Consider the following 24,496-nt stretch of genomic DNA (forward strand, 5'->3'; position numbering starts at 1 on the left):
CCAGCCAGTCACCTCCCAGATTGGCTAGATCTCCCACGCCGTATCTGAATAGGCTCATTTAACCCCTTGTGGTTTCATTTGAGGAAATGGGGTGTGGTCAATCTCTGTGGCTGCTGTATGGCACCCACCGGTTTTGATTGTATCAGAAAGATGCTGTTGAGTTCATCCTGTCTGGCAGCAGGCTAGTCCGTTATTGTTATGGACTACCCTAGAAGATACAGAGTTCACGGGGTAGTTATTGAGCAATTTTGGTGGATCAAACTGAGTTGTTAGTTTGCTGATTTTACCTGCAGTCAACAATAAGTCAGGTTTGGCAATAAATAGGATGGAATCTCTCAATATTCCTGTGCCCGGATGATTACGTGTAGAATGATCATGGAGGACTCTCTACTGCCCTGTGATCTGACAGCTTCCCTCCTTTCTGGTTCTTCTGAAGTTTAATCCTCAATTGGGGCGTGTTCCACAGATAGCATGACTGGATGTTGATGCTTCTAGCTGTGGTATGTTTACTTAAGGAATGTCTGACTGTGTGCCAAAGATGCCAGCCAACCATCACATCTCAGTTTCTATCAAAAGATTATAAATGCCCTGCTGCTTGCTGTCTCTTTGATCTATACATATATATTGGATGGATGCCATTCCTAATTTGAAAGAATAGTAAAAACAGCAGTCATCCAGGTCTGCTGTTAATTTTTCATGGCAGCCACCATTAAAGTTTTTAAGAAAGTTTATCCTAGGAAAATTGAGGTTCCTTCCTACTTTAAAATATTGGTGTGACCTTGCCTTCCAAGGTCAACTATACGGAACTCCCTCAACCGAACGAGGTGTCATGATGCCAATTATTTTCTAACTTTATGGAAGTGGATAAAGGAGCTGATAGATATTGACTGATCCTGGACATAAAATCAGTTCTGTGTTCCAAAGGTGGTACTGTTTTTGATTGATTTAGAACTGATTTTTGCTTCATGTTTTTGATGTTGTTGGGCTTGTATTTAATTGTTTTAGACAGTTTTTCTCTTGGGTACTGTAAAATTTATTATGCCATTGGGCAAAATATTGATGGGGGAGTAACTATATAATGTAAATAAAATGAATAAATATTTTGAGTGTATGACAGAAAATCAACATAGAAATAAGCTATATTCCCTTTCCCTTTTTATTTTCTTTTAACTCTCTTACCTGTTTTGTTCTACATTCCATTTTCTTGCTGAATTTTTAATACAGAAGACATCTCTTGATGTAAAATTGTGACTCTAAATTTCTAGAATTAAGAATTTCTGGTATACTCTTTCTTTGACTTGGTTGAAATGTTTTTATGCTCTTAAAATGAAAACAATACTAGATTTATAAAATTTATTTTTATAAATATTTATTTATTTTACCAAATTGTACAAGGCGTGAAAGTATTTTTTTTTCTTGGCAAGATGAACTTCAAATATAACAGTAAAAGCCAGGAGAGTTATGGGGTGCCTAGTATCATATAATATTGTGAAACAGCAAAATTTGCCACATTAATGAATAACATAGTCTAGGAAAGTGTCTGGAAGCTGAAGAAATGGTTTTAAGTTGCATTTATATGGTTTCACGAAAGCTAACAGTTCAATCTTAAGAAGATGTACTCAGAATCCATGTCTACTCATTGGTGTTTACTCCCAGACAAGTAACATTAGTCTTATAGTTAGTCTGAACCAAGTTGTGTGTGTTTAAAGTGCTGTTATCTCACATCTGATTTATGGTGATCCCAGCAAGGGGCTTTCAAGGCAAGTGTGAAGCAGAGGTGGTTTGCCCTTACCTTCCTCTCCAGAGTCTTCCTTGGTAGGCTCCCTTCCAAGTACCAACTCTGCTTAGTTTCAAAGATCTGATGAGATTAAGCTATATCATGCTCCTTCTCTTCCCTGTAACTAGTTTAAATGAACTCTTTAAAGTCCAGGCTACCAAGGAAGGTATCCAGGTTATGTGTTTTTGTTTTAAAAAGTACTGAAGTACTAATTACTATTAGCTTATTAGGTGATGGCTTGATAAGAACAGATTATGAGCTTCTGCTACAGAAATTAATGGGAAGTTATTGTCCATGGGAGCAGAAGCATTTGGAAAAATACCGCCTCCCCCAGTATTTCCAAATTAGACATATCTTATTAGCATTTATTAGTAAATATGACAGTGGACAAAGAATGTAATAGCTGTACTCAGTCATAGCAAAATCCAAAACCAAAAGCTGTATAATACCTCTTAATAGGGACAATCCAAATGGCCCAATTCAGTATGCAAGGCTTTGAAATCTCCAGAATGCCTCATCACAGTGGGTGTTAAAGCAGGGAGGGGCAAAAAACAAAACATCTTTCAGGCTATTATCTTTATGGCTCTTACTTGCATCTAGGATTGTCAACTTTGGGATGGGAAATTCCTGGAAATTTTAGAGTAGAATCAGAGGAGGACAGGATTTGGGGAGGGGGGGACCTCTGCAGAATATCAAGCCCAACCTCCAAAGCAGCCATTTTCTCCGCAGGAACTGATCTCTGAAGTCTGGGGAATCAGTTATACTTCCAGAAGTGCTCCAGGACCCACCTGGAGGTTGGCAACCTTACTTGCATCCTGTATTTGCTGCTTTGTTGACACAACGGGTGCAGGGTTGGACTTCTGAAAAGAAGCACATCATGGAAGCCATCCGGTTGAAACTATGATCAGTGTTTGATCAAATGTCTAATGCCAAATAGTAGCCCTTAAAAGGCTAAAAACAGGGAGGAAACAGACGGTCCCTTACACCTGTAATAGTAGTGGAAAGTACTGTCAGGTCACAGTTGACTTATGGCAACCCCATAGGGTTTTCAAGGCAAGAGATATCCAGGGGTGGTTTGCCACTGCCTGCTTCCACGTCACAACCCTGGTATTCCTTGGTGGCCTCCCATCCAAATACAAGCCAGAGCCGACCCTGTTTAGCTTCTGAGATTTGACAAGGTAGTGCTAGCTTGGGCTATACAGGTCAGGGCTACACCAACACAATATGCATATTAATTTTAGTTGATGTAACCACCTGGTAAGCATTCTCAGGTTCCTCCACCCTATGTAACTGGAGAATCCTTCTTTTCATCTGCTACATCCAGGTATTCCCAGGGGTGTGGATGGAGGTATGTAGATGTGTTAGTCTACAACAGTGGCCCCCAACCTTTTTGGCACCAGGGACCAGTTTTGTGGAAGACAATTTTTCCTTGGACTGGTGGGATTGGGAGTGCTGGGGTTTTTGCTGCCCCAGGCTGCCCCCAAGCCAACACCTGATCCCTGCCCCCCCAGGGGGTCTTTAAATAAGGAGTAGGTGAAGGTCTCTGCCTCACTCCACAGCCTGATTGCTAACAGGCCATGGACCGGGACCGGTCCATGACCCGGGGGTTGGGGACCCCTGGTCTACAATGAACTCCAAATCAAAAGCCAAGTAAAACCTTTTATTAAACTCCTGCAGGAAGTGTTACCCTGGGTGTGTATTGCAGTGCCTTTAACAATGTTTATTGTCTAGTGTTTCAAAGAAGTCCCTTCTCATTCTGTAGAGAAGGAGTCTCCAACCTTTTGGAGTTCTGAAACAAGTGATGGGCACAGCCACAAAATGGCTGCTGCAGCTCACACAGCCACACAGATCATTGTGCTATGGTGGCAGCTGCCTACCAAAGCAGTGTTTGTGTGTGTGTGTGCTTTAATCTGTACAGCCAATGAAATTTCTAATGGCCAATCAGAAGCCTTGCTGGGTAAAAATACCACATGGCCCACTCACATTTGGCAGGTGCCAGGAAAGGTGTCCACAGGGATCACATTGGGAACCCCTGCTATAGAAAGTGACAGATACAAGTGCACTCCATGATTCCTTTCAGTGAAACATCTGAAATTCTATTTGAGCTAATTTAATAGACATTAAAAATCTATGTACGCAAGTAGCATATGTTCTTGATGCTGAAATGCCATCTGAAGAGGAACCTGGCAAATATCACCAGCAATGTATTTGTTTTGGATTCCTCTGTGAATTTGTTGACCATGAAATATTGCATTTGATTCAACTTCCCTGTTGGTTCTGAGCTTTATTTTTTTCATTTTGTTTTCATCTTCTGCCCCAGTGTACAAAACAGCTGGTTGATTAAGTAACTGGAGTGTCCATTATGTAACAGGTCCTCTGTTTATTTGAAAGACAGTATATTATTACTGTAGTCCTAAGCAGAATTACACTTTTCTAAGACTATTGATGCCAATGAGCTATAGGATGGTACTGCTTGGTAATATATTGTTTGACAGCTCCATCAATCCTGTTGCCTGAAGGGAAGCAGAGCTGTATCTTCAAATATGGGTCTACTACAAGCACATTTACAACTGTGGGAGTGTGTCAACTTTATGGCATCAAAGGGGTTACATGGGTAAGAAGATGGTGAATGCTTCTCCTGACCACTGCCTTTCAGTTAAAGGCTGAATGTTCTTCTAGCCAGGCTCACTACTGGCTGAAGGGCAAAGGTCTTCAGGGATGGACAGAGGATCATAAGAGTCAGCACCCCTGCCTACTCAAGATGTACACAATTTTTCTCTGGATTGGGTGTTCGTTTGTTCATGTTCTCTCTCTCTCTGTGAAATATTTTATTCTTATTAATTATAGCTGTTATCCAAAGTTTGCAGTCTTTATTAGATTTTATTTTCATCTCCACTGGTTTCAGTTGCAAAAATGTTTTTGGCTGTAACCTTCTCTTTCCTCCAGTTTTGTCTGGCATGCATCCATACTGCTCATGCAACTCTCCAGTGCTTTAAATAGAGTTGCCCTTTCCCAGATGGGGGTAGGGGAGGTCCTGCTCCTGCCCCTTGTTGCCTGCCCTTGCTCTGGAGAGCTGTGGATGGGAAGGAAAGTAGGGGCTGAATGTGTGCTATGACATCAAGCGATCATTCCCAACCATGTAACCAGAAATGATATCACTTTGTCACTGAACACTCCAGGATTCACACAAAACTCTATGGTTTTGCTATAGAGCACCCAGTGACTTGGTGGCATTACTTCTGGTTATGTGGCTGAAAATGACATCATGATGCCATGGGACATCATTCCAATCAGTCTCCACCTCTCATAGTCTCCTGGAGCTCTTAATCAGACCACTATTTAAAATTGCAGGTGGTAGCTTGATGTACATGTAAAAAAATTATTTTTATTTATGATGCTTCCATTGCCGCTTTGGCTGTCTCTGAAGTCTCTTTTACTGAGAGTTTTTGTTCAATGCAGAACGCTAACAAGCCAAAATTTAGCCAGCCCCAAAATTTAGGAGCTGGGATCATTTTTCAGTTGTCAGAGTTTTTGTGTATTAATTACCATATCTTCTAATTATTGCTACCACAAATCCTAATACTAATCAATACCCGGTTTCTCATAATTTTATTAAAATTATGACAAAAGTATAGTATGTAAATAAATATAGCAATAGCCCTGGTTGTCATTGCTACAGCAAAAAGCTAACCCCTAACTTCTCCCATATTTTTGATCATTACATTGCTACATTCGTTGCATTTAAATTAATATTGGAGACAGTATAGAAAAAAACTGATTAAAAATGAATTCATCCACTACTGTCATATGGTGTAAAGCTGATATATAAACAAGCAATGACAAGAACTTCATGTACATGGATTTTTATACCATACAGCAAAAACATATTTGGATGTGAAATGATACAATAAAACGATTGCTAAAAAATACTCTGTGGCTCAGTTAATGTTCTGGGAACCATGGGTACCTGGCACCTGGAATTTGTCAAGCTCTGACATAAAGTTCGATGGGGATTTGAAATATTAATCATTCCTCAAGTGGATTTTTGTAAATCTGAGTGTGTAGTTTTATATTGCTGGACAAACCCTAAAACTTTGTCCTGATGGAGAGGTGGCAAGAAATTGAGGTAGGGGGGTTTAAAACAGTGTGTCAAGGAAAAGAAGTGTGTGTTTGTTAAGGGACGTGTAAGATCTATAGCTTACTCTTACTTCCTTGGAACAGAGATTATGATTTCACCACTTGATGTCACTGTAACCTTTAATGTTTGTTTTAATTATTGGCCAGAACTCAGGTTTTTTGTTTCCTACGAACAGCCCAGTGCTTTAAAAAAAAACCTCATGGAAATGAAAGGTAGCAATTAAACTGAAAGCTGGTAATAATCCTTACATCTGACAATGAATTTTGTTCGGCATTAAAATTCAAACAAACATCATGGAGTGCCTGAAGAGTGCTGAATTGATTTGCAGCAAGCGGAGCTCAAGTGATTCCACACTTTGTAAATCTGTTGAAGTGTTTTGTTGTTTGGAAAACTTGAGGTATTTTCATCTGCTTTTGTTCTTAACCTTTGTTTTCTTGTAAGGAGGGGGCAGAACCTTTTTGCAGCCACAGCTATAGACTGAGTTCAGAAGCTGACCTAGTTGGAAAGCCTTCTTGGAAGTTTAGAATAGGACATATCCAGGGCTTTTTTGTTGAAAAAGCCCAGCAGGAGCTCATTTGCATATTGGGCCACACCCCCTGATACCAAGCCAGCCAGAACTGTGTGCCTTTGCATTCCTGCTCAAAAAAAGGCCTTGAATTCAGCAGGAGCTTCCAGGAGCACAGCTCCTGAACCTTTCTTATGGTTCCCCCTCCTTCTCCCCACCTTGCCCATTGAATAGTAGGTGCAGCTGCATAACAATCCCTGGATGAGCTCCACCACCTATTTTTCTACAAAATAACCCTGCTTGGATGTATCAGTGGTCTGGGGAATATCTGAAATCTAGTATGATTCATCAATAAGAAAAACCAATAATGGGGGAGAAGCTTCCCTAAATACACCTTGCATGGTATTACTGATCTTCCCTCATAGATACATCACAAAACAGTACCTCACATGATCCAAGGAGGACCCTGGAATTTGGCCCGGATTTATTTGTTTGTCTGTTTATTTCATATATAAGTTCCTGTATGTGAGGGCGAACTGGCTGCAACATCTGTCACCCATTGATCGCCAGGGTTGATTTGGCTGATCTGGCTGGCTAGGCGGGTGTCCCCTACCTCCTTCACCACTCTGTGTGCGTCCCTCCCGAAGCTTCACGCTCAGTGGAAGAGGACAACCATCCCAGATAGAAGGAGTGTACCATTCTTCGGTCAAGGGTATACGATATGGGGGGTGGGGCCTTGTCCTCAATGAGGAAAGACATGTGAGGGCTAAGCTCCTCTCCTCTTCTCTCCTATTTTGCAGTTAGAGCACTTTTTTCATCAACTGCTGCCTTGCAAATAATGGGTAAGTCTGAGGAGCTTAAATTTAAACTAAATAAAACCAGTCCAGGGACCCTAAGAAGTCTTTTGCAGCCCAAAGAAATCCCGAGGCCTAACCCTCCTGTACAGCCACAAGAGACAAACATGGCCACCGGGGCTTCTCAGAATAGCATGCCTGGTACACCTCTCACAGAAGTGATTTTTCATGCTACAATAATTTCTCTTAATAATGATATTATATCAGACCTTCAGGACTTCCTATGCCCTGTAATAGATCAAATTGAGAGCCTTCAACTCTCATTAAAAGAGTCTTCAGGGACAGCCGAAGCAGCAATGGAAGCAACTCTAGCTAATACTGATGGAATCCAGAGCTTTCAGACCCATGAAAAGTGGGCTAGGGATCGTATAATGACTTTGGAAAATAAAGTGAAGGAGGAAAAACCTGAAGCTGAGAGTGTTTGATATTAAGGATGAAGGCACGGAGCCCCTTCCCGCCTTTATAACAAAATGGCTATCTTTAATCCTCCAACCAGAGGAAGATCTATCGCCATACATATTGAGAGTATATCGGGTTGGACTGCAATTCTCACTACAAACAGGAGGTGGCAGAGACATCATTGTTGAGCTATCAGATCTCAAGCTAAAGAAAAAGATAATGGATATCGCCCGAGTAAAAAGAGGCCTACCTTTTAAAGACCATACGATCTTGGTGTTCCCTGATCTGGCTGTTGAGACTCTCTAGAACCATAAAATGCTTAAATCGGTGGCAAGGCAACTTTCAGAGGCAGAAATTTGATATTGGTGAACCACGACGGGTTCCCTTAGTGCATCATAATGGAACATCCTGGTCCATAGAGAATGTGGATGCTGGACGTCACCTCCTGCAAGTCCTCGACCTGGACATACCAATGGATATCAGCAAACTCACACAGAAGCGGAAGAGGAACCTGGCTTCACCGCAGAAGGGTCCCAAATCATGCAAGCTTCCTGGACTTCTGGGGGAGGAAAATGTCGAGCTGAGCTGTCTCTCATAACGGGAGCAGGTTGGAACTTCTGTTTGGGGTAGTGGAAGGCAAATTAATGCCTACTGCCTACTTTTCTCAGTTAGAGAATAGTCCAAGACATGCACAGAAAACTTTGAAAAGAGATTTACCTTGGCTTAAAGGGAGCCCTGAAGGGGGTCTTCTTTGAGGCTTTGAGGGGTCTCAGAAAGTTTCATAGTCATCGTCTGCAGAAATGCCCAGAGTCATTTATTTGACATAAGCTCGTCAGGATCCTAACCTTCTTGGACATTGCTAAACATTTAAAGCTTTGAAAGGCCAGTGGAAACTTGGATAATTGGAAGAAAAGGTACAGAAGTTTTTTTTTTTTTTTTCATTCCGGAGCTATTTATAGCTTAAAGGGACAAAATTAAAAGGTGGGAAAAGAAAGTATAGAAAGCTTGAAAGAAGAGGGAAGGAAGAGGTGAAATTTGGATTTTATAAATACAAAGGACAGTGTTAAAACTGCTAAAAAGTGAAAAGGAATTTATTGTTTTGTCTACCTATGGTTTGGAAGTAAAAGCAACATCATCACACTGGAACAGACCTGCAGCACATCTGAGCAAGACAGGAAGTACGTCAAGTATCGTGAGATCTCCATGTGAGTTGGTGGCAACAATAACAGGAAGCAGTAAGAAAAAAAACCTACTTTAGCAATATATACCATAGAGAAACATCGGCAGCCATTGCTGGGAGGCTAAACTAAAAATACTGTTTTTAAAAGAATTCGGGACATTAAAAATTATCGGAATCAACTGAAAAGGGGGTAAGAAGATAAGTACTATTGGTCATATCTTTGGTGGGCGCCTAGGAAATTTTTAAAAGGAAAGAGAAATTTGAAGAAATAGTAAAAAGTCGCGGCTGCCATTTTGGAAATTTTAAAGACTTTTAAAGTAAATATCTGGACTTTGGGGGCTCAGAGGACAGTGAAATTAGGCTTGCCATAAAGGGCAAGTCCTAATCTCTTGAATCTGATTGTTAGATTGAAAATTGGTGAGGTCAAAAATTTTGTCATTTTTGAAGGTTTTAAATTTTTTAAAAATTCATATCTTGGCCTAGGAAGCTCAGAGGAAGATGAAATAAAGCTTATCATAAAAAGCAGGCCCAAATCTTTTGAACCTGACAGCTAAATTTGAAATTTGTGAGATAAAATTTTTTGGTATTTTTATTTTTTTCCCCTCTCTCTAAATGTCTGAAGCCGAGCAGACCTGACAAAGGGCTCTTTCATTAGAGAAAATGCAGGAACAATTGGATGCAATGGAAGCCAGAATAATGAAAGGAGTTAGAAAGATAATAGATGAATCAAAAGAAGAAATTATTGCAGAGATTAAAAAAGACATGGAAGATCTCAGAAAAAAAAACCTGGGGAAACAGCTAAGAAAGTGCAGGAGGTAGAAGGAAAAATGAAAGTGTATGATACCACCTTGTTGAAAATTCAAGAAAAAGTGACAATTCATGACTGCAAATTGATGGAAACTCAGATACGTCTGAGAGGAGTACTTGAAGTAGAGGATGGTGATTTGAAAAGATATATAATAAAAATAATTGCAGAATTCTTAGAAGAAGATCCTGATGAGACCAAAAATATGTATGACTATATGTACAGAGTGAACTCACTTTTTGCCAAGAAAACAACTTACCAAGAGATATTATTATAAGATATATGACAAAGGAAATGGTGGGAAGGATCATGAATAAAATTTTTGAAAAGACATTGATAGTGGGAGGCAGTAAAGTGAGAATCATGAAGGAGTTGCCAAGGCAAGTGATAAATGATAGAAGAACATATAAAAAGCTGACAGAAAAATTGAGAGACAATGGCACAAGGTTTAGATGGATAATACCTGAAGGCTTGAGCTTTGAACTCCAGGGGAAGAGAGTCACAATTACAAATGTGCAGGAGTTGCGTAGATTTTTTGAAGAAAATAAAGAGTTTGCACCATGATGGATTACAAATTATTGTCTTGGAATGTTAATGGACTAAATTCTCCACAAAAAAGAAGGGCAACATTTCATTGGATTAAAAAGCAAAATTGTAATATAGGTCAGTCCATAGGTCATTCCAAAGGTCAGTCCTCCGCGCACCAGTGTTCGCGAAAATAGATGCCAAATCCCAAGGACCCTGCAGCATCGGATGTAATTTGAAGCTTGGCTTCCAACCTCAAATCCTCCCTCCAAAAGGAGACACCATTAAATGAGGTCAAAAACTCCTGCCACGAGAAGAGGTCCTCTCATATGCATCCAGAAATCCTAATTCTGTGATGCGGCTGGCGTAGACCAGCCATTGCATCACACAGCCTCCTCAAGAAAGGGCGACCAGGAGTGACCACCTTACAAGCAAAGTTTAGGTGTCCCACTAACTACTGCAACTCCTTCAAGGTTGCCTTTCGCCGCAACAAAAACTGGGCAATCAGCCCCTGGAGTCTCAAAATTTTTTCTCCTGGGAGGCAAGAGGTTTGCTGCAAGGAATCTGGTTCAACACCTAAGAATGTCAATTGCTGGGTAGGGCCCTCTGTCTTCTCATGGGCTAGGGGAACGCCCAACTCCTCAGACTGCGCTGTAAAGGTCGCCAGCAAGGGGGCACACTGGCCAGAGCCCAAGGCGGCGGCAAACAAAAAGTCATCAAGGTAATGCACCGCATTGCTTAAAACAGCCCTACAGCACACACCCCATTCTAAAAAAAGAGCTAAAGCGCTCGAACGCAGCACAAGAAACAGAGCACCCCATGAGCAAGGCCCTATCCATGTAAAACTGCCCATCAAATTGGAAACCCAGCAATTCAAAATCCAAAGGATGAACAGGGAGAAGGCTAAAGGCAGATTTTATATCGCATTTTGCCAACTCAGCACCCACCCCACAGCGCCTCACCATGTGAATCGCTGCATCAAAAGATGTGTACTGCATGGTACACAATACCTCAAGTTTGGCATCATTCACTGACTCCCCACGAGAGTAAGATAAATGGTGGATCAATCTAAACTCCCTTGGGGGCTTTTTAGGCACAATGCCCAAAGAGAGATCCGCAGAGAACTCACAGGAGGTGCAGGAAATGGACCAATCACCTTTGTCGGTGCGGGAGTTAGCAGAGTGAGCTTGGTGACCTGCCCCACTCAGGGCTTCAGGAAAGAAATCAGCCAGACACCTGCAACTAGTGCCAAAATAGTGTATTTACAAGTATATACAATAAGTGCTCACTAGTGCAGTCCAATATCTTACTTCAACAGACAAAATGCTCCGCCTACACACCAACTCTCAAAGAGAGACCTGTGTGGTCCACACACAGTCTTCTTATAGTTCTACTAGCCAATCAAGGCTGTGCACTGTCATGCTGACTCAGCAGGTTTCTTCTCTTGGCTTCTGCCGGCTCAAACCGGCCTGCTGATAAGGTCATTGTGACCTAGCATGCCTGCTAGATCACCAGCTGTCAAAACATAGCTGTCAGACTGGGTGCAGATAGATTCATTACACCAACAACCTTGCCCTCAGCCAATTCTTTCCCTATTTTTTGTTGAACTATACGCTCCATACCTGTAACTGACTTTAGGTTATTGGCCAAAAACAGCCTTCTGGGTCCCTGACAAGGAATTCTGAAACCGAACTTAAAACCGTTGAACAAGTAAACTCTATCCGCAACCTTAGGATAATTATGGAGGCAGGCCTCAAGCACTGTCACCCTTATTGGGCTGGGGCCCTTTTCCAAAAGGCTTATTTGTCCCACCAGAGCCCCGCCTGCACAGCCTCCTCCTGGGTTTACCCCAGGAACAATTCGTAAAGGAGTGAGACCCTCCACACAGAGGGCACTCGTGCTTAAATGGGGAATTTTTCCTTTCACACACCCCCTGCGACCCAAACTCCCCGCAGAGCAAGCAGGGTTGAACTGCCTGCCCCGCATTACCACAGGAACCAGAAGCAGCAGCTGTGCACTGCATAACATGGCCACTGTCTGACCTATCTCCGAGATTAGGTCTCACTGGAGACATAACCTGCAGCCACAACTGTGGCTGAATTTGATCCCATTGATGGGATGGGTTCAAGGTGGCCCTCATCCTGAATTCCTCATCGTACTGAAGCCAGGCAGGGCCACTAAAGTTGGTGTAGCTCTTGTATATGATATCAAAATACTAGAAAAGGGAAGTGGCCCTCCATGGATGAGACCTGAAAATTATTCCGGTGTAAATAATGAAACCGGGCACCCAATTTGCCCAGGTCCTATCAACTTTACGCTGCTTGATTTTCTCCTTTTCCCTATCATCAAGGTCCTCCTTATCCTTTTTCTCAAGCTCCCTGTAGAGTAGAGAAAAAAGGTCCACAAATTCACCCTTTAATATTTTATCCTTGGTGGCTGGCAACAAGTGATCCCCTAAGAGAAGAGCCAGATCACCAAAAGGTAAGGCCTTAGCAGGCACCGAAGAGTAAGATGGGCCCCAGGGATAAGGGAAATCCCAGCCACCATAAGGGGCCAAGGATAGTCCAGGAAACTAGCCAGGCAGGCCACCCCAAGATGCTAGAGGGTTAGCTGAATTAAAATCCCAAGCCCAAGGCTGAGGATTAGTAAACACTGCAGATTGGCTATTGGCCATAGGCCCAAATGTATCTGACTGCCCCCACGGCCCCCTTCCATAGCAGGGGCACACTTGGTAAGTCCCAATGCAATTTAAGTTTTTTATATATAATAAGGAACCCAATATTCATGACTTTTATGCTAGTTAGCTACAGCACCTATGAAAAGTTTATCTTAAAACAACTTTGCTTTAACCTTGGTTTTCTTGTGATGATATGGAAGGTTCCTATTTTTAAACTCAGCTTTTCCTCTTGCATAACTAGGATCCCAAAGGCCTGGCAAGTGAATTGTTGCTTCCACATTAGATGGGTGGCTCTGAAGGGAGAAGCTCAGGTTAAGCCTTAGAAAGCTTGAGAATCATGGAGTATCATTGAGAATCATCCTTAGAAAGCTTGAGAATCATGGAGTAAAAGGACAGGTCCTCTTGTGGATCAAAAACTGGCTGAGTAATAGGAAGCAGAGAGTGAGTATAAATGGGCAGTCTTCGCAGTGGAGGACGGTAAGCAGTGGGGTGCCGCAGGGCTCGGTACTGGGTCCCATGCTCTTTAACTTGTTCATAAATGATTTAGAGTTGGGAGTGAGCAGTGAAGTGGCCAAGTTTGCGGATGACACTAAATTGTTCAGGGTGGTGAGAACCAGAGAGGATTGTGAGGAACTCCAAAGGGATCTGTTGAGGCTGGGTGAGTGGGCGTCAACGTGGCAGATGCGGTTCAATGTGGCCAAGTGCAAAGTAATGCACATTGGGGCTAAGAATCCCAGCTACAAATACAAGTTGATGGGGTGTGAACTGGCAGAGACTGATCAAGAGAGAGATCTTGGGGTCATGATAGATAACTCACTGAAAGTGTCAAGACAGTGTGCGTTTGCAATAAAAAAGGCCAATGCCATGCTGGGAATTATTAGGAAGGGAATTGAAAACAAATCAGCCAGTATCATAATGCCCCTGTATAAATCGATGGTGCGGTCTCATTTGGAGTACTGTGTGCAGTTCTGGTCGCCGCACCTCAAAAAGGATATTATAGCTTTAGAGAAGGTGCAGAGAAGGGCAACTAGAATGATTAAAGGGCTGGAGCACTTTCCCTATGAAGAAAGGTTGAAACGCTTGGGACTCTTTAGCTTGGAGAAACGTCGACTGCGGGGTGACATGATAGAGGTTTACAAGATAATGCATGGAATGGAGAAAGTAGAGAAAGAAGTACTTTTCTCCCTTTCTCACAATACAAGAACTCGTGGGCATTCGATGAAATTGCTGAGCAGACAGGTTAAGACGGATAAAAGGAAGTACTTCTTCACCCAAAGGGTGATTAACATGTGGAATTCACTGCCACAGGAGGTGGTGGCGGCCACAAGTATAGCCACCTTCAAGATGGGTTTAGATAAAAATATGGAGCACAGGTCCATCAGTGGCTATTAGCCACAGTGTATGTGTGTATATAACATTTTTTGCCACTGTGTGACACAGAGTGTTGGACTTGATGGGCCGCTGGCCTGATCCAACATGGCTTCTCTTATGTTCTTATGTTCTTATGTTCTTATGTTATGTTCTTAAGCCTGTGAGTATTCTTGACTACTACTATAAGGATGGCTGACCTTAAGGTTCTCTCCCTAAATTGTAGGGGAGTTAATAATATTATTAAGACCAAATGTATTCATTCATATTTAAGGCACAGTAAGGCTGACATCATTCTTTTACAAGAAATGCATCTACGGAATGATAAGAATTATTTGTTTAAATCATCTTATTTTCCTCCCTCTTATAGTTGCCCTGGGTCATCGCATGCCCGTGGGGTGGCAATATTGATGTCCGAGTCAGTACAATTTGTTGTGATTGAAGCTATTTCAGACCCCTCAGGGAGATATATATTTTTAAAAGGCATGCTTAATGGGACTCTTACAACAATAGCCTCAGTTTATATCCCCAATTCTGGCCAAATAGGTTACATCAGAGATCTACTTAAATTACAGCAATTTCAGGAAAGCCCACTTATAATGGACACGGATCTTAACTATGTGATGGACTTGAATTTAGATAAACAAACAACACCCCCTGTAAACACCCCCTGTAAGCTACCTCTCTCTCCCATATCCACCAAATACTATCGTGTTTTAGCAAAGTAGCAGGCTTAGCAATTAACCAGGATAAAACATCACTACACTCAATTAATCTAGCACCTGAAGCAGTAAATTATATTAAAACAACCTTTAAATGCAAATGGGTTACTACCAAATGGAAATACCTTGGTATTCAGGTACACCTTAACCTAGATAATCTCTTAAAATATAACCACTTGGAAATAACATCACTTATAACATCCCTCACCAGGCATTGGTCATCAAAAACTCTCTCTTCTAGAACAAATTTTACTTGTGGAAATGGTACTACTGCCAAAAGTTATTTTTTTATTTTAGAACCCTTCCAATAGACCTTCCTTTATCCTTAATAAAGAAATGGCAAAAGGCTGTCAATTCCTTTATCTGGTCTAATTATAAACCCAGACTACAATTTAGTATGATCCAAAGGCCTTATAAAGCAGGAGGACTAGCTGCACCTGACTTAAAATGTTACTATGAGGCAATCCTTTTAACAAACCTTATCAAATTATACAGACCCTCACACATAGCAGAATGGAAAGCGCTAGATGAAACTAACCTCTCTCCAGTTCCCTTTACCCACAGGCTGTGGCATACTAGTAATAAGCTTCAACTAAGTCGTATGAACCCCTTTCTGCAAACAATGTTTAGAACATGGTATAGAATACGGAAACACGTATCTCCCCCAATCTCTTGGTTAACTAGCTTCAAGCACCAGAAAGATTTCTTGCCAGGTAGCGAGGGAAACAGATTTAAAGCATGGGAAAAGGCAAAACTCACGAGGCTCACTGATGTTACCTCAAAAGGGTATATTAAACCTAAACTCCAACTGGAACAGGAATCAAGATGCAGCCTCCCATGGTTTGAATATTTCCAGCTACGTAGCTATATCAATTCAAACTCAATAAAACCACGATTGCATTTAAAACTTTTTTCGTTTGAAAAATTACTGTATTTTGATTCAATTAAAGGTATATCTTTGTAATTTACAAATTGCTGCTAGGACAACACTCAGGCTCTCCTCCTGCATGCCAGTCCCTATGGAATAAAGACATGAAGGACCCCCCAACAAAAGAACAATGGTCCCAGGCCTGGCACTCACCCACACTGACCCCAAGTTCTCTAAATATCCAGCTCCAAGAATATAGTTATATCAAGGTGGTATCTCCCGCCTTCCAAACAATCTCACATGATTCCAGGAATTTCTCCAAATTGCATTAAAGCATGTGGAAATGTAGACACATCCTATCATAATTGGCGGGCATGTCCAATTATAGAAGATTTTTGGAAAACTATTCTGATCAATGTTAAGGATATTACAAAGATCAACGTGCCTCTTACATCCCAGCTTATCCTTTTAAATGTCTGGGAAGACTGTGGGATCCATACACTTAAATGGGAATTAATATTATTAATGCTGACGGCAGCAAAATGTGCCATTGCCCTTAAATGGTCTGTACAGGACCCTCCCTCTTTGCTTTATTGGAACAACAAACTCTGGGAATACTTTCTATTAGAAAAAATCTCAGAAAATCAAAAGACCTAATCAAAACCCATGTATCGGAGCACATTAAGAGAAAAATGGATGCCATACTTGTGTTGGAGACTGAATCTCTCCTGTACTTCAATGCCGCCCAGTCAATTTGATGATTTATCGTTATTATGATATCATTAAACAATTAACCCATAGACACGACTAGATTAACGTGTTATGACAATAAATTGTCATAGGTCTTTCTGTTGTTGTAGAAGTGCTATATCAGCTTATACTATCATTTTAATTTCCGAATATTTGAGTATTAGCATCGGTGATTTACCAATTTGTGCTGAAACTGTACGGTTGCAATGAACCTTAGCTCTTTTGTTATGTAAATGTGTATACATAGTTATGATCCCTCATATTTGAATTTTATTTTATTCTTATTGTATTGTATCTTGTGTATTACTCAATAAAGTTTTAATTTTTTTTTAAAAAAAGGGTATACAATATAAGTTCCCTTAAGTTGCAACTAACCTATGCTAACCCCTGCAAAGGGTTTTCAAGCAAGTAGAAATAGAGGTGGCTTGCATTGCCTTCCTCTTCAGAACTTTCTTTGGTGAATTCCCATCCAAGTACTGACCCTGTTTAGCTTCTGAGATCAGGCCCTCCCTCCCTCCCTCCCTCCCTCCCTCCCTCCCTCCCTTCCTTCCTTCCTTCCTTCCTTCCTTCCTTCCTTCCTTCCTTCCTTCCTTCCTTCCTTCCTTCCTTCCTTCCTTCCTTCCTTCCTTCCTTCCTTCCTTCCTTCCTTCCTTCTCAAAGGCATATGCGAATGTTGCATAAATGAATTAGAGCAAACAAGAGAGGCTAAGGGCTATGGGAAAAGAGCTAAAGACCCAATCCAAAGCACCCCTTGGTTTGCTTCTTTGGTTATACCCAAACTTTCCAAGGTTCATGAGACATGAAAGGGGAAAGCAGCCCTCAACCAAGATGTCACGCAGTTGGCAAAGATATTGCCTCTCCTTTGCCATTCTCAGGAATTTCATCAGAGAAGCTGATGAAAAAATACTGAGGGTGGTAGGAATTTTGAAACTCATTCAAAGTACAGCTGAGGAATATTTGCATCAGTATTCACAATCTGGAGAATTTCAGAGAGCAGATTCATTTCAGCTCTACAATCCTCTCACTCTTTTTAAAACCATCCATTTTAGTAAGGTTGTGTAGTGGTTAGAATGTTGGACTAGGATCTTGGAAATCCAGATTCAGATTTGCTCTCTTTTATGAAGCTTGTTGGGTGCCCTTCAGCAAGTCAGAGTTGTTCTCAGCCAAACGTACCTCACAAGTAGGCTTGCCAGCTTTGAATTCAGAAACACCTGGATATTTGGGGGTGGAACCTGAGGAGGATGGAGTATGGAGAGGGGAGGGTATGATGCCATGAACTCCACCTTCCAAAGTGGCCGTTTTCCTTCAGGTGAGCTGATCTTTTTTGTCTCTTTTGCCTGGAGATCAGTTGTAATCCAGGGAGAACTCCAACCTGGAGGGTGGCAGCCCTACGAGGATAAAATGGAGGAGAGACTAAAGATTTTGTGAGCCACTTTGAGCCTGCACTGGGGAGGGGGGAATAAGCTAAGAATAAATATCTGAATAATTTTATTAAAAATAGTCCAGTACAAGCAAAAGGCTTGCAAGTATTCTTATTTAACTCTTACTTGGTGGACCCTGGGGAGGAAAATAAGCTGTTTCCACCGTCCCTTTAGAGATGCTAATTTTGCAGTTCCACTGCTTTGACTTGAAAATCATTGTTTCAGTATCAACTTTTTCCTTGTACATATTGAACCCATGAAGTTTTATTTTTGTGTCATTGGAAGCCTGCATGGTATTGTGGTTAAGAGCAAGGGACTCTGATCTGGAGAATCGGGTTCAGTTCTGTGCTCCTCCACATGAAGATAAGATGGCTGACCTTGGGTCAGTCACAGCTCTCCCAGCTCTCCCCCCCCCAAAAAAAATAAGCCTAGCTCACCTGCATAATGCTTTTTAACTCTAGCTCTTTTGAGATTCAGGCTGCCAGACAATCCTAGGATGTCATATGATAGTTTTAACATTAATTTTTCTGCCATTTTCAGTTTATTCATAGCAAATTTTCATGCTAAATGGATGCAAGGTTAATGTTATTTGTGCACCCATTGTGTATAATGTATAAATGATATAAAAATAATATTACAGTATCTTAAAACAAGTCAGAAAAATCAGATATATCAACAATAAACCTGAACAAAATGGAGTCTTTCAATAGCCTACAAAACAAAACAAAAATGGAACCACATATTTGTAGGTCAGTGTCCCTCCTGTAAAAGATACCTTGGCCCTGTTCAGTATAATCGGATGCCACTGCTGTTTCCTTCTGGATTTAAAGTGGCTGATCAGACAGCAACATCTGCCTCCTGGTATTAATTCATGGTACCCCCCCCCCCCCCAATCCTTCTCAGAACCAGATTGTTTTGTTACCTGCTCCTTTTTTGAGTTCTCCGGTTTCACCTCGTAATTTTCTCCATCTGGATAGTTCTGCTGCGATATTAACCAACTTCTGGATGTCTGAAGGCTGTCCCAGAGCAAAAGGAGTCTCAGACATCTGGTTTACGGTCGCCATATTTTTTACTACTTAGCGATATGTGCATAACCGCATAACCACGTCATGTTTTAACCTGTGTGCATGCACATAATGTGCACATGCGCATAATAGTGGAAGAAAAAAAGAACTGCATGGTGCCGTCATGTGGACAGCAGAAGACGGTTTCACCATGGAGTGATTCGAATTGCAGTATGGCAGTCTGACTGATAATATCCAGAACAAGGATATTCGGAACAGAACTGAGTCAGTTTAACACGGACTCAACACACTGTGTGAACAGGGCCCTTGATTCTTTTTTTAATCTGGCTGGCAGCCATAGCAACCTAGCTCTGGATAAGCAACGCGGCACACTTATACCTGGAATTGCTTCTTTAGTCTAATAAAGAAGAGCAGTCCCATCCAGAAAGAAAAATTATTTGCTGCTGCTTACCAAAAAAAGACTGGTCAGAAAAAAAGATGGGATGCTGTTTGAAACAGCAGTAGTGGCTTTTTGGTACTTCTGTCACTGGAACATGGACCGAGGAAGATAATTATGCAGTCTTTGTACTAGGCATGGGTAAGAATACATGTGAGATGGTTTACCAATGTTTAATTTATGGACCAAGGCATAAATATTTTGTCTGTACTGGAGTCATAGTTCAGTGCAATAGTAACATAACATACAAAAAGGTAGAAGGCAGGTCACTTCTCTTAAACTGTGTCATATTGAAGCATAGGGGAAAATATTATTTACTACACAGTTTTAACAAATATCCAGCTTTGAAGAACTCAAAAACACACTGACTTGGATCCAGCAGGGGGGATTTCCATGAATGGGGTGGATGGGATGGGATTTTTGCTGCTTCTCTCCTACTGTAGAGACCTCTGACTCCTCCTGCCCCCCCCGCCCCCCGTTCCTGGAGGCTCCTTTTCCCAGGCATAGCTTTTTGGGCTGCATTGGGGGAGTGTACCACTCCAAAGAGACCCCCTTTTCTTTGTGGAAACCTCTTGTGGTTCCAAGCAATTAAGATTTCTTTTTAGACTAGGATATGTGACACAAGGGAGTGTGTATCCTTGTTAAGATAAAGTTAGCCATATAACTTCTCTTAATCTAGGAAAGCAAACTGTTCTGATAATATACCTGTGAAATCACAGTTCTGAGTTATAAATAGGGGGGGCGGGATTAAGAGACCCTTGAGTTTATTTATGAGCTTGCTTCAGATTTAAAGTACTGTACGGCTTAACAAAATTTACAAGTTTTTCAAAGAACAAAGTGATTTTAAAATCAAGCCAGAAGTCTTGTGGCACCTTAGAGAGTAGCCAATTTATTATGCACATACTTTAATAGACTAGAGTCTGCTTCATCAAATCCTTGACATGCAATTCTCAGTCTGGAAATATGTGTGTGAACAACCTGAGTGTCTGTGATGAATTTTTGGGGGATAGACATGCTTGGAATCCACCTAGAATTTCCATATGTGCAAAAGGGGTTGATTTTTCACCAATTCTACTCTCCTGCATCAGCCCTCCAAAAGCCCCTTTAAATGTTGGTTCCGGGAGATTAATAACCCTCAGCAATAGCTTAAAAGGGGGAATCTGAGTTTTCTAGTAGAAAGGTGGAATTGGCACAAATTGCCCCAGCCCCACACATGGAAATTCTAGGCAAGTTCCAAGCCACAAGTCAGAAATTCATCTCAGAGAGCAGATTGGAAATATTTAAAATGCATAGTTCTTTAGCTTGCACTTCACAAAGTAGAAGTGCTCTTTCATAAGTTCCAGTGTGGCAAAAGTGGTCAAGAGTAGTAGATTTTAAACTAGAGAACCGAGTTTGATTCCCTACTCCTCCTCATGAAGCCCACTGGGTGACCTTGGGCCAGTCACAGTTCTCTCAGAACTCTCAGCACCACCTGTCTCACAAGGAGATTGCTGTGGGGAGAGGAGGGTAAGGGGGTTGTCAGCCATGGTGAAACTCCTTAGGGTAGAGAAAAGTGGGGTATAAAAACCAACCAACTCCTCTTAATTTGCCTTGAAACCAGAGTGGTGTGGCAAAGTAGTAACTAATTAGTTTGTGCACGATTACAAGTGTGCAGCTTTGCTGTGTGAATTCCCTTGGGAGTGGCTCCTCTGGAAGATTCGTGAGATCCCTAGGAAGTCCCACACCAGAATCCTCAAAAGATCAAGATGTCAGGTCTAAACAATGATGGAACTCATATGTTAAATAACATAATTCTGGATTAGAGAAAAATATTTGGAGAATATTTTGCTATAGGTTTCTGTCGGCAACTAGGAATTCTAAAGATGAGACAAAGAAACTTGAAAGATATTAAAACTATACTTTAGATTATTGATTAGAGGAAGAGGAGGAAGAGGACAGTTTGTCTTTGTATTCAACAGGAGATTTCAGAGTGCTTTTATGCTGAAGAAGAAATTCCTAGTGATTTTTTTTTTTAAAAAAAGACTTGAGTGCAGAACAAAATACATCAGTTAATTGGATGTTTTTAATGCGATCTATTTACTGAAGCAAAAGTATTCCAGAGATATGTGATAAAGTTGCATGTACATCAAGTTCTACAATATTTGTTCAAGGTCTAATGACTTTCACAGTCTCAGACAGAAGACGTACAATATCGATTATTACCTCAAATGTTCCTTCTGATCAATGTTCCCTCTAAGCTGCAGAGTCTTGTGAGCAAAAATTCCACTTTGTGAGCTACTGGCATTAAAGTTGTGAGCTACTGTATAAATTAGTGTTTTCTGGGGTCATCCTTCCTGGGCTAAGACAAAAATGTGTGAGCTGGAGGCTAAAAATCATTCCGGAGTTCAACATGGCACAGCCTGAGGCCTGGGAAGCCTGGGTCAAAAGACTCAAGTACCACCTTGTGGCACAGCGAATCAAGGATAATGAACCCGAAATCAAGAAGGCCATCCTGCTGAGCAACTGCGGCATCGCCACGCTACAGCTAGCGGAGAGCCTGGTTGCGCCAGAGTCACTCAAGGCATCTTCCTTTGACAAGATCATCGAGGCACTGACCGGCCATTTTGTCCTGAAGCCTACTCTCTTCACCCGGAAGCTACAGTTCCTCGACAGCTTCCAGAAACCGAACAACACCGTAGTGACCTTCCTAGCCTGCCTGTAAGACTTGGGCAGGAAGGCGGAGTACGGCGCACAATTGGAAGAGACCCTGCTCGTGAAGTTCACTCAGGGACAGGAAGGCATGCCGGAAAATCATGGTGGAATCAAAGCCAACCTTGGAGAAGGCCCTACAAATAGCCACTGCCGCCGAGGATGCGCACAAAGAGAAGTCCCGCCACCCAGGGACCAGCGCTCACTAGCTGCGACCAGCTGCAGAATCAGACAACGGGGACGATGCCCTCAAGCTGCATCAGGTGACCCAACAAAAGCCTAGGCCATGAGCAATAGAATTGACCACCCCCAAGACTTGCACCAGCTGTGGGGAGCCACATCAGTTGCGCACGTGCAAGTTCAGGAGTACGACCTGCCATACATGCGGGAAGGCTGGGCACATAGCTCGGGTGTGCCAGTTGACAGCGCTGCACCAAGGAAAACTTCCTTGTCAACAGAATGGCTGCCGCCATGAGGACGCATTAGTGGATGACATCCAGGCACTCACCACTTCGGGGACCCAGGTATGCCAGTTGCCCATTCCCTTCCCGGATAAATATTACGTGACTGCGTTCATGGAAGGCAAGCCCTGCAAAATGGAGGTAGACTCCGGGGCAGGCCAGATGGTCATTTTGGCCCGCACGTTCAGGGAGATATCCCCGGGGGGGGGGAAGCTCAGTTAAAACCAACCTCATTCATTGTCCAGGACTTTCAAAAGTGGGAGATTGCAGTCTGGGGAGTGGGCCTGGTCCATATTAGGTACAGAAAGTTCAAGGGCGAGCTCCCCCTCATCATAGTGGAGGGCGATCTGTGCAGCCTTCTAGGTCGGTCCTGGTTCCAGGCCCTGGGCATCCAAGTGACAGGGATCCATTACACCCCCGTTCAAAGGGATTTTCAAAAGGTGTGCAAAGAGTTCCCCGCAGTTTTCAACGGGACTCTGGGGACATACATCGGGGCCCCCGTAGCCTTACAACTGGACCCCAACGTGCAGCTCATATGGCTGAAGTCCAGGCAGGTGCCACTAGCTCTTAGGCCCAAGATCGAAGAGGAGCTTGACCACCTCATGGCCCAAGGGGTTCTGGAACCAGTTGCTAATGCAAAGTGGGAGACTCCCATAATAACCCTGATCAAACCCAATGGCAGCGTATGCATCTGCGCTGACTATAAATGCACAATTAATAAGGCATTACAAGGCCATGCCCCATCCCAGTGGTTAGCTATGTGTTAGCATCCTTAATGGGAGCAAAATTTTTTGGAAAACTAGATTTGGCGCAGGCATACCAACAGCTCCCCGTGGATGCCACCACAGCAGAAGCTTAAACCATCGTGACGCACCTTCAGAATTAGACACTTACAGTTTGGGGTCAGCATGGCCTCAGGACTGTTTCAGAATTTGATGGACTCCCTTCTTAAAGGCATTCTGGGGGTCCAGCCGTTCTTCAACGATGAGCTGATTGCAGCAGCCGAGGACGAATTTGCTGACCGCCTCTGAATGGTGTTGCAGCATTTCGAGGGGGCAGGGTTAAAGGTAAAATGGGAGAAATGTGTATTGGGGGTGCCCGCCATAGACTTTCTGGGGTATACGATGGACACGAGTGGCATTCATCTGGCCCAGGACAAAATAAAGGCCATTTGTGATGCGCCGGCTCTCACCAACAAGGCAGAACTACAATCATTCTTGGGAATCTTTAATTTCTACCATGCCTTTCTCCCCCACAAGGTGGCGGGAGCAGAGCCCTTACACAGACTGCTGGACAAAAGGGCACCGTGGGTTTGGGGTCGTTGGCAAGCTGCCTCTTTCCAGGCAGTAAAAGACATTCTAAATTCAAACAGCTTGTTGGCACACTTCGACAAGTGGCTACCCACTGTGCTCGCATGCGACGCCTCGCCTTTTGGGGTCAGTGCCATGTTGGCCCACAGACTACCAGATGGTCATGAGGTTCCGGTAGCATATTATTCCAGGACATTACAGAAACCAGAGCAAAACTACGCTCAGATAGACAAAGAAGACCTGGCTATCATGACTGGAGTAAAAAAATTCCACCATTAGCTTTACGGCCGGCCCTTTACAATCTTAACGGACCACAAGCCCCTGCTGGGCTTGTTCACCCCTGACTGATAGACGCCCCAAATGCTTTCACCACGGGTGTTGAGGTGGTCCATTTTCTGGCGGGTTATCAGTATGACTTTAAGTACCACCAGGGAAAGCAATGGGTCACGCTGATGCTCTGAGCTGCCTGCCGCTGCCCTCCATGGACCCTGGCCCGGCCCTGACATTCCAGATCATGTCACTGGAAGCCCTCCTGGACCACCCGGTACATGCAAAGGACATTGCCCGCTGCTCTTCCGAAGATAAAA

At 42.6% G+C, this 24,496-nt stretch overlaps 1 protein-coding gene across 2 annotated transcripts in view; it reads left to right on the plus strand.

The window, feature by feature from the left end:
* Nucleotides 1–24,496, plus strand: part of LOC132570483 (E3 ubiquitin-protein ligase Topors-like) — a 358,952-nt gene that overhangs the window by 233,025 nt on the left and 101,431 nt on the right. The window lies entirely within an intron of this gene.

The sequence above is a fragment of the Heteronotia binoei genome, chromosome 4 (assembly GCF_032191835.1).
Source record: "Heteronotia binoei isolate CCM8104 ecotype False Entrance Well chromosome 4, APGP_CSIRO_Hbin_v1, whole genome shotgun sequence".
Lineage (NCBI taxonomy): Eukaryota > Metazoa > Chordata > Lepidosauria > Squamata > Gekkonidae > Heteronotia > Heteronotia binoei.